The sequence below is a fragment of the Pteropus alecto genome, unplaced genomic scaffold (assembly GCF_000325575.1).
Source record: "Pteropus alecto unplaced genomic scaffold, ASM32557v1 scaffold106, whole genome shotgun sequence".
Classification (NCBI taxonomy): domain Eukaryota; kingdom Metazoa; phylum Chordata; class Mammalia; order Chiroptera; family Pteropodidae; genus Pteropus; species Pteropus alecto.
In genome coordinates this window covers 17956234-17967099 of record NW_006442103.1, presented here as the reverse complement: position 1 = coordinate 17967099, position 10866 = coordinate 17956234, and the positions used below count along the sequence as shown (strand labels likewise).

The 10866-nt window shown below is 39.1% G+C and overlaps 1 protein-coding gene and 1 pseudogene across 1 annotated transcript in view; one reads left to right on the top strand and one right to left on the bottom strand.

The window, feature by feature from the left end:
* The window catches only part of RNF115 (ring finger protein 115), a 47968-nt gene that overhangs the window by 2714 nt on the left and 34388 nt on the right, over window positions 1–10866 (top strand). The gene's annotated exons all lie outside the window — the stretch shown is intronic.
* Window positions 2370–2487, bottom strand: LOC112469060 (annotated as a pseudogene).

The following is a 10866-nucleotide window of genomic DNA, read 5'->3' as shown; positions in this document are numbered from 1 at the left end:
AGCGAGAGACGGGTTTGACATTGAGTTCTGCAGGCTAGGTAGAATTTAGATGACAATAGCATAGACTCAGGTAGGAAAAGAAGAGTGAGTTGAGGAAGAAGGGAAAAACATTTAGTAGATCATTGTTATGCATTTTTCGGAAAAGGTGCACTCTGTCAGAGGTAGAGTTTTGATTCGTGGATTAGCCGGTGAGTTTCATCTTGTTCCGTGGCCATTTCTGTATCCTTAACCCGCAGTGTCCCACCTTAACCTGCAGTGTCCCACCTTAACCTGCAGTGTCCCATCTTGAAAATGCTGGTTGTGAGAATGACCAGGTCAGTAAGTGGCTGATTTACTGCGAATCTGTTTCTGCTACTGAAAAACCAGCTCACACACTGGTAAGTCAGTAATATGATTTTCAGATGTACAGGACAAACATTGAAAAGTTTTTTAAACTAATTTTTTATATAAACTTGACATTCCCTCACTGTAAGTGCTCAGCATACATTAGCCAAACGTTTTTTCAGCTGGACAAGTGTCGTGGGAAACCTGGATGTCTTTCTGAGGATGGCTAGCCCCAAAGTGTCATGAATAAAGTTTTTCTTTGTCTTTGTCTTTTAAGAGAGTACTTTTGTGCACGTTGGATCACGGGACCCATTGCCCCTGAGTGCTGTCCTTTGAACACATGAGGCTGAGTAGTGAGTTTTCCATGGGCTTTTAATGAGCTATTGCTAGGTAGGTTTCTTCACCCCATCTGGGAAGGCCTGCTTCACAGCCATCTCATCTCTTGCCAGTTTATCCACCACATCGCACAGTCACAGTTGTGTTCGGTAAGACTGAGTTGCAAGGTTTTTACAACTCTGACTTCTCGCTTCTCCAGTCTCTAGGACATAGTACTTGATGCATCTGAAGGTGTGTACAGGCAATAGCAATAGCTTATCCGTTTGCCCTGAAACTACCCTTTTTATCCTTTTTCTCGTCAGTCCTGCTACTCTGAAAGGTTCTCAAGCCCAGCAAACTTTAGTGTCTGTATTAGAAGAAATAGTTTTGACTATAACTTCTGAGAAAAATTAGAATATGTCTGAAGCTCCACAGGTTAAGCCACATTCGGTTGAATTAATTTGGTGAACACGCTCCAGCTAATCCTGATCTATCCACCTTAGTTTTGTATCGCTTTGGTTTGGATCCTCCCAGAAAAGAGAACAAAAATTTCATTGAGAAAGAAGATACTATGAAATGTGGGGAAACCATGAAGGGAATTTTACAATGAAAATAGTATTTAGTGGTACCATTATCTGTTAGGCTTCCAAAAAGCATCTCCATTCTAGAAGTGAATATTGATTTAGAAGTTTCTTTCTCTAAGAGTGTTTTCCTACTTACAGTAAAAATAATATCAATAAAATTTAGTGAGTACTAAACTTGGATTTTAAAATAAGAGATTTTAATTATATGGTCCGAAACACCAGAGTTTCAGCATTATATATGATTGAGTAAAATGGGATTGTATATTTTTTGATCATCAGATGATAGGAGAAATATTTAAATAACTTAAAATTATTTTCAAAAAGCAGAAGCTTCCACCTCACGGGCTTATCCTGTTGAGAGAATATGAGGTCAAAGCTGATGGAGTTCCTGTGCTACTTGGAGGGATGACTGGGCGGTACCACAGAGGGCTGTGTCCTTGAATGTAAAGGTGTCATTCTATCCCTGTACTCTCCCCTCCCCCCACTTTAAAATCAAGGCCAGGGAATATTCTTATGAGATTGAATGTCATCATTAAACAGATGAGATAAATCATATGCATAGTAAACTGCTTTTGGCATTCATGGGACTAGGTTGGTTCTTAAGTGTTTTATGGAGATCAGAGTATCTAGACCCAGACAGGAGACTAGTTTAACTAGTTTAATTAAGGACCGCCAGGGTATGCTCGCCTCTGTGGCTCTGCCCAAAGGAACTAGCAGGCTCGTTCCCTCTCCCACATCATATATCACCTTTGATCTAATAAAATGTCATCCTTGTCAGTAAGTAATGTTATCAAGTTTGGCTTTTTACCAGGTGCTCCACGAGTCATCATCATTGTGTTGTACTTGTAATGGCTCCAATACAGGAAAATGTATTAACCTCTCTATGATAAGAGTAGCTAAAAAGTAGATTTCTTAAGGCCTTTGTGACTCTTAAACCTCTAAGCTCACTGACCGTGCTTTTTAAGTAGCACGATTCTCAGAAAAGATCCCAGAGCTGCTTCTAAGTGAATTAGTAGTGTTGTCGAACTGGGGGAAGGAATTTCATTCATTCATTCATTCATTCATTTTTAGGTGAGGCAGTCCTTGGTTGACCTCACAGATTGCGAGGACCTTGTCATCTTACAATCCCTTATTTTTTATTTTTTACGCCTACAGCACCTGTCTTCCTAGGTGGTCTCCCATCCAAGTACTGGCCAGGCCCGACCCTGCTTAGCTTCCGAGATCAGACGGAATCGGGCTTGTTCAGGGTGGCATGGCCATAGAGGAATTATCTTTAGATTATCTTAAATTCTGCTACTGGTGACTTATCAGCTAAACAGTCTACTTGATTATCTAGTACCTTACTGGTTCTATATAGCCGTTGCTTATTAAATATTTCTTGAATGAATAAGTGATATGAGTTGAATATTCAATAATTCCATTTAAAAAGTAGTGGCTTTAGTGTCGTGAGACGTTTAAAAGGCTTCAGCGATACGAAATGCAGGTGCTACCACATGACCTTTGGATATACCGTGTCAGTAAATGTGTTCCCTGCAAGAATCTAGAAGTAAGAAATATGTATTCTTATAGATAGAAGGCTAGTTCTAGTTTTGAAATTCTACTGATAAATAGACATGTATAGGCTGGGAAAATCTGGGACTTTTCAGTATGGGGAGGAATAAAATTTTAAAATCACTACAGATGAAATTTCTTGTGTTTTTTGGGGGGAAGTAATGATTGGATGCTAACACTTTGCGTTTTTTTATGTTTAGTTGGCTTTTTATGACCTTTACTTTCAGAGAGAGGACGCTAAGGTCTTTTCCACAGCTGTTGTATTAGCAGAGGAAAGAAAGTATGGATTGCTTTTTGTTCTCTATAGTCAAATTAGAAGGGGGTCTAAGAATAAGAAAATCCTGTGGATTCTGTTTGTCCATCGCTTCACAGCTTAGGTATGAACGGTAGAGGACATAGGACAGAGCAGTGGTTCTCAGCCAAGGGTAGTTTTGTTCCACAGGAGATATTTGGCAATGTCTGTCCTCGTTTTTTGGTTGTCACAGCTGCTGGGGGAGGTGGAGGATTGATTCAGGAATCTAGCGGGTAGAGGCCAGGGATGCTGCTAAACATGCCACAATGCACAGGACAGCCCCCACAACAAAGAATTATCGGGCCCCAAATATCCAGCTTGCTGAGGTCGAGGAGCCCTGGAGAAGGATAAAGAAATAGTCAGTTGTTTCCCTCTTAAGTCAGTGGTGCTTAAGGTTTTGTTCTGATATTGCTTTGATTTCTAATTTTGGGATCCTGATGAGAATTTTTAGTAAAATAATGGAGACCATATAATTCTAGCCAAAGCCCTGATGGGAGGGATTGTTTAGAGTAGTGGTTAGTGACTGCTATTCATTATAGCAGTAACTGTTAGGGTCACTTTCTCTCTTTGTGGTTACTGAGACCAGAGGAACTGGATCACTCCTCTCAAGTTTCACACTGTAGGGCAGCTTCTAAAAGAAAAGTATCCAAATTTATTGTCAGTTGGGAATTAATTTAGGTGGTAACACTGTGTGTAAGTTACTGAGGCAGCTGGAAATTGTAGTTTGAAAATAAAGCAAAAAGCAGACAATCCAAACTTTTAGTTTTTCTATATAGCTCATCTAAGCATTAATCAGGTTTTTCTTTCTGTTTCTCTTGTAGCTTTTTGAAGTTTCATGAGCTCAGGACATTTTGTGCTTAAACTTTTAGTTTCTTCACACTGTTGGTGAGAGGGTAAAATGAAGTTATGAATCCTTGTTCTAATACCAGTTCTTCGTGTGCATGGCGACAAGTCATCTGACCCTGTCAAGTTTACGTTAGTGTATATCCCACCGTAAACTGATACTGAGGAGCCCTTACTGGAAGCTTGAATGAGCATTGAGAAATGGAGCTGATCATCTTTGAAAGGTAGTGTAGGAATGAGAAGTCCTTATTTATAGAGAAGTAGGGCCTTTGCCACATTAGAAACATTTTAGGTAGTTCTTACAGTTTCAAATACAGAAGTTTAGATTCTGAAAGATTAAAAAAATCTTTTTAAGTTCAATTGTTAGCAGTTCAAAGTTTCTTAGAGGGGTCCAGATGATATCAAATAGAAATAGTTAGTTGGCTCTGGTGATTTTAAACTAGGCACACTTTTCTAGAATGTTAGATTGCCCAGCCCCTTTTCCCAAAATGGGCGGTTTGGTTTTCCTTGAAAATCTTTTAAGATAGATAATCTCTCTCCACGATGATTTCAGGTGTCACTAAGTGTCACCTGGAAGTTCTTCCTAGACAAGGTATCTTCACCTCCTTGCGGCTTGCTATGATGTGCAGATTTCTGTGCAGATTTGAATAGACTTTAAACCCAGAGAAACACCTTCCAGTTAAGATTTCATTACGTTACTTTCACCATGCTTAGAATTTACATGCCCTTTTCTGCCTTTTTCTGGATTAACAGACCTGCACGTGTCTTACAGTGATGCCCATCTAGCCTGGTGGTTCTCAAACCCATCAGACCCAGTGCCCTCTTTTTATAATAAGTATTTTGAAATAGTCCCTTTAGTGAAATGGAATTCATAGGTAATACAACTTTCCTACACATCATTTTTTCCCCTACACATACAGTTTAAAAAATTTTTTTTTCTAGCTGTAAGATAAAGGATAAATAAAAAAATAATTCATGACAAAGTAATATACATTTCAATCTGTAATACTCAGTTGTCCATAACAGGAAGATATTTGCATTGTAGGAGACATTGGCCCCAAGCGTAGACGTAACAGCCACCGGAGTAGACTGTCATAAGGGTTATTTGCAACTTAAATACCATGAGAGGCAGACCACCAGAATGGTGAACAGTTCTTGGAAAAAGTACAAATAACGCACAGTTTCTCTCACTTTGTTCGGTAGTTGTTTTGGGGGGCATTTAGTGCCTATTAAAATTATGCAGAAAGACTTGGTATTTATATATAGAATGGGGCGAGGTCCTAGGCTTTGATGATTATAAAGATGCTTTTTCAGTACTTGTCTATATGAAATTTGAGAATAGAGACATTTCTTTGTGCTGGAGTTTCCTATGATTGTATTGTCCGCACTGAGAATATCTTCTAGTCATATAGGAAAACATTTTCCCTTTTATTATTCACTCTTCTTTTCTCTTGTTTTTCACTACTTTAGTGCAGTACTTTTCACATGTTGAGAGATTCAGTCTTTGTCCTTTAGATCTGGCTTTCTTTTCCTTTAGACAGTTCTTCTCTATGCTTTAAATTTCTCTCTTCCTCTTATTATTGCCACTTCCTTTCCCATCAGTGTTTAGAACAGAGCCTGATACATAGTATTTGTTCAGCATTTGTAGAATAAAAGAATTGTAATTGTAGGCTTTTTCTTCTTGCCACTTTCTGCCTTCGAACATGTTGAAAATCATGGGGGTACTAGTGTTCAGAAAACCAAGCACAAACCTGTATAGGCTAATGAATCAAAGGTTGGCTCCCAGGAATGGTCTATTGGACCACCTAGCATTAGTGGTGGACACAGTTGGAGCCTCTTGTGTTTGAATATGGCTTCATTTCTCTATCTGACAGTTTATGAGTAGAGGAGCTTCCCATAGTGTTACCTGCCCTCCAGATGAACAGCTGATTGGCCTTGTAAGCAAAGTTATTTCAGTAATCATTTGTAACTGAAGTTGTTGAATGGAATTTAATTGCCTCCAGTGACTTCTGCAATTTCAGTGGTAGTCTGGGGTATTTTATTCTCAGACAGATTAGTAAACTGTTGGTTCCCTAATCATGATTTAGAGTGTCAGTTATTAGGTTCTGAACTTGTAATGTGGTCACTGCTGAATGTTTACAGGCATTAATGTACCTAGTTAAAGACAAGTTAGGTTGAGGAATGGAAATTTTGAACCTTGAACTTGTTGGTTTGAAAAAACTCTCGATTGCTGGTATAGTGTGAAAACGCTAATGGTACATTTACTTTTTGTTTAATAACATGTAAAAGGAAAATTTAGCTTTCACTGCTAGTATTACTTTCTATGTTTGAGATTAAAAAGTGGTTCAAAGTAATATTAATAAGTGAGACTCATAAAAGTATTTAATTCCCTAAATTTTTCAATCTTAATTTTATTCATCACTAAAATTACTGGTTTTTTATTCTGTGCCAAGTGTAGGTGCTGATTCAATGAGGGTCTGAGACTTGTTTTAATATTACATTAGAATTCTGTCATAACATGCAATCAGTATTAGATGAGCAGATTCAGAGTTCCCAAGGTTTTTAATCAGGTTAACAGGTGACAAGTCTGTCCCGTCCTACAGCACTAGTGCTATAAAAAGGTTCTTTTCCTGAGTATAATTGAATCTGGGTATTTTCTTTGGGAACACAAACACACATTCTGTATTTGTGAAGTATAGCGCTTTGAAATCTGTGTTTTATAATAATAACGTAATAGGCACTAGATCATACAGTAATGTCAATAGTCTGTTCGCATTCATTAACTATTTATCGGTGCCTACTATATTCCGGGAGCTGTTCTATCTAGTACTTGGGCTTTGTATAGGAAGATATAAACAGATTTATAAAATGTTAGGAAAAATATGTGGAATGAAGATTTAAATATTTTCTTCTTTTGACTTTGTGTTTAAACATTAAAATTAATGTAGCTATCAAGATTAGAGTGAATGCCTCTTTGCTCATTTTAGGTCTGAGCTATATTAAAAATGGTAGGAAGGGGTTTTCAGTATAAACAAACTGGCTGTGAGCTGTAGAACTAGTCATTAGCCCTCATTTTTCACCAGCCCTTTCTATAGGTGGTTTTATTGATTTTATTAATTTTATATATAAATGAATTTACAGGATTGTGTGGAAAAATGTTTTATTTTACCTTTTAAACAAATTTATCCTTCCCCACCAAGAATGCTTTCCTTTCAACAACGCAGTACTTTGAATGTAGAACTTGGAGTATATTCGCTCAGTGTGTATGTGAATGTTGTCAGTTTAGGGGAGAAGACTCTGTCAGCCTAAGCTGAATGTAAGAAGGTCATGTTTCCTCAGGCTTTGGTGGGCTACATCAGTACGTTAAACAGAGAACTTTCATGGCTGAAAGTTTTTTGTACAGGTTTTACTGAGCCAAAATGCTAGCCAGGAAAGAAGGCAGGTCCTGGGACACGAGGTCCAAGCCACTGGTGGCAGCATGGCTAGGCGGGGAGCATAAGCACGTCCTCCATGCACATGGGAGGCAGAGGCTTCTGGGGTTCTGTGGCACCCGGCTCTTCTCTCTTTTGGATGATCGTGGACACAGCCACCTGGACGTTGATCTGACACGGCGCTCCCGCAGGCGTGAAGAGGAGCAGACTTTTGTTGGCTGGTCCACAGCTGTTAACAGGGTACCTGTTCTGTCTCTCTGTCTCACTCTCCAGTCTCTGTAATTTAATTTAGAACATCTCGGAATTTTTGTGTTGTCAAGAGCTAAGACAAGCGTTTTGGATCATTTACTATTTTATATCTACGCCACTGGATTGTTCCCCTTCTTGCTGCTTTTAGTGTGAGCGAGCAAAACGCTATGACTCTTTTCTGGCTATATTGTGTTGTGTGAGGTTAACTTTGACGATTCTTGTAGTTTAGTCTGCTTTTTTTCTTAGAAAATCTGGCTTCTTGTCTAGCTAATCAAGCTTCTATCAAATAACACTTTGTCCCCTGACCTGATTTTCTGACTTGCTACACAATGAGCTAAAAAAGGTTGGCTGATTGCACAGCCCTGTTCGGCCTCCCTCATGATGTCGACGGGCCGCCGTGGCCGGGAGTGAAGGGGCAGAAGGCCGGAGGCTGTGCACGATGCCATTCCTAGGGGAGCGAGGCCATAAATATGAAGCCAGTTTTGTCGGCCTGGAACTGAGTCACAGCTCTTCAAACAGTATTTAAATTGTATAGATATCTTCGTATATCATTAAAACTGTGGCCTGATGTTTTCTTTATTTGTAAACTGGTTTTCTTCCTGGTTAATAGCCAGGGGAACAATTGCTTCAAATTCCTTGAGTTCATGGAGAGCTAATTTAAAGTGCTTATTAAACTATAGACTTTCTTTTGAGTGAGTGGTGGGCCTCATAAATGAGCATGACGGTTGTTTTGTTTTCCTCAAGGAGAGTTGGAGAGAAAAAATAAAGACAGCATTAGTGTTCTAGGTTTCCCGGTGGAGAAACAGGTCTTCACAAAGACCGGGAAGGTGGCGGTGGGAAGGAACAGAACTGGGAAGTTCTATTTTCTTTGTTTTAGGGTTCGCTTGATGCTTTTGAAAAGGGAGGAACTGTAACCTGACTTGAAAAGGGATAATCATAGGGGATTATGGAAAAAGTCTCTAGAAAAAAGCAGGGTCTTTGACCTAGAGATGTGAGTTGGCGTGAAGTTCAAGGTGTCTTGAGTTCTGGCCCAGGGGCTGTGATGCATTTCAGTTTGTGCACCTCATCCTAATTAAGAGTTCTTGAACAGTTTTGCCACATGATACTCAGAATATGAATAAGAGAATATAGCTAACAATATTGTGACCTTAGATTTTGACTGCCAGAAGAGACAGAAGATACTCTGTTTTAGATAAAATGGAAGACACTAAGACATTGATAGTGAACAGGTAGGAAAACAAAGCTATGGAATTAGGAAATGAATAATTAGTCTTTATGTAATACTTCATGTACTGAATAAGTTTTAGATTCAATTTCGCATAAAGTTCAAGGGTTTGTAAATTTTGTCATGTGGGACTTAACATAATAGGTCCTGGTTTGTGGCTCGTTGTTTTGCCCAAACCTCACATTTTGCGATAATTGATCCCTTGAAGTATAAGAAGGAAAAGAATGCATTAAAAACCATGTGGGGGCCTAAAAGAAATACTTTTCCTCCCATCTTCTAAGTTGTAGGTGGGCTAATACTCAAATTAACAGATGAACAGGAGAAAGTCAAATTATTATTTTAATACATGTGCATGGCGAATTCACATATACATGAAAATTCCAAAGACTATGTATATTTATTATTTTGTTCAAAGGAGGAAAAGAGAAACGGGATCTTAGATTTCAAAGTGAGAATGGGTGATTTACAGATAATTGAGGAAGAGGGAAACAACCTGGCAGGTACATTTTTGCTAGGCGACCCAAAAACCGAAGAGATGCCCCAGTAATCTAGTAAACATGCTGATGCTTGACACCTCCCTGTCTACCATACTTAGTTCAAGTTAGGCTAATGTGACTACGTTAAGGTTTCTTTCCTGAAGCTGGTTTTTCTATCTGAATCTCTTGGTTAGCGAAGAGGGAGAGTCGGACATTCATTTTGAGTTTTTTGTTTCTTAAAAATCAGTATCTAAGAAAGAGAAAACTTTTGGTCGCTTTCAACCCTTTCCCTTTTCCTCTATTTCAAGTGCTTCGCGTTTTCTTGTGCTGTTCTGCTAAGCGGGTAAGCAGCAGGGCTAAGCTGTGCTTAGGGAGTTCTTCCTGATTCAGACTGTTAATGGTGAACTGTTTCTTCTTATGGGTATTTTAGATGGAACAGGCAGTGGAACATCTGAAGCAGTTCCTTCGGGTATGCCTGCTACTGGGGTATCTTTACTAGAATTGTGTACAGTAAATTTTCAGACTTAGGGAAAAAGCAGCTTAGCTTTTTGTAAACAGTTGGGCTCCTCTTTCCAGTGATTCTGGACGAATAACTTAAGTTTGTTCTTTTCTTTTGTTCATGGATTGATAGAAATGACTTCATGAAATTAGTAAGATTTTGTTACTGTGGGGGCTGTATACATTGGCAGTGTTGGGGGGTGTTGGTGTGAAAATTTGATGTATTACTATTCAAGCAGACGACGTATAATGGGTGCTTAATTCACTAGTATCCTTGGTTTGCCCTGCCACCCCTCCCCCGCCCCCCAACACAAACCCTTTATGGTTAGAATTCCAAACTCTGTATTTGTATTTATCAGAATGATACTAAGGCCAGGGCCTGAGTGTGGAGGTGGAGAGAGACTGGTTCCTGTTTCACCCTTTTACACATTCTCCTTAATTCATGGACATTTTCCCAAATTGGAGTTTAGGAAATGTAAAGTTAGCCATCTTCAGAAGTGACCCAAGTGATAAACACTTAAAATCTAATCAGGTTCGAATCTCAGTGTAGGGCATGACTAAATTGCGATTGTAATTAAGAAAATAGCCTAGTAGTAGTGTTATATTCTATCAGGAGAAAGAACGCTTCTGTTCAGAGGTTTTCAGTTGGTGGTCAGCAGTGAAGGAGTACAAATGAAAGAGGCCAACATAAACTGCTTTCCCCCGTACTGCCCAGCGGGAGAGAAACCCAGGTCCTTGATTTTGAGGATCTGGTTGATGGTCATATTGGGGAGCCCCAATGAGGCTATCCTAGCATGATGACAAGCTCTGTATCCACTTGTCTTATTGCTCTCTGAGCCTCTGATTGTTTAGCAAGTGATTATAATCTGGAATGACTGTAATAGCTATCTCTATGAAATGTGTACTGTCTAATGTGCCAGTCACTGGATTTTACAAACACCTTACTCTTTACAACAATGCAGAAGTGAAGCAAGCATCTCCATTTTACAGATGAGGAAATTGAATCTCAGCAAAGTAATGTGACTTCCCCAAGACTTCATATCTAATAAATGAAATCTTGGGGTTGGATCGGGTCTCT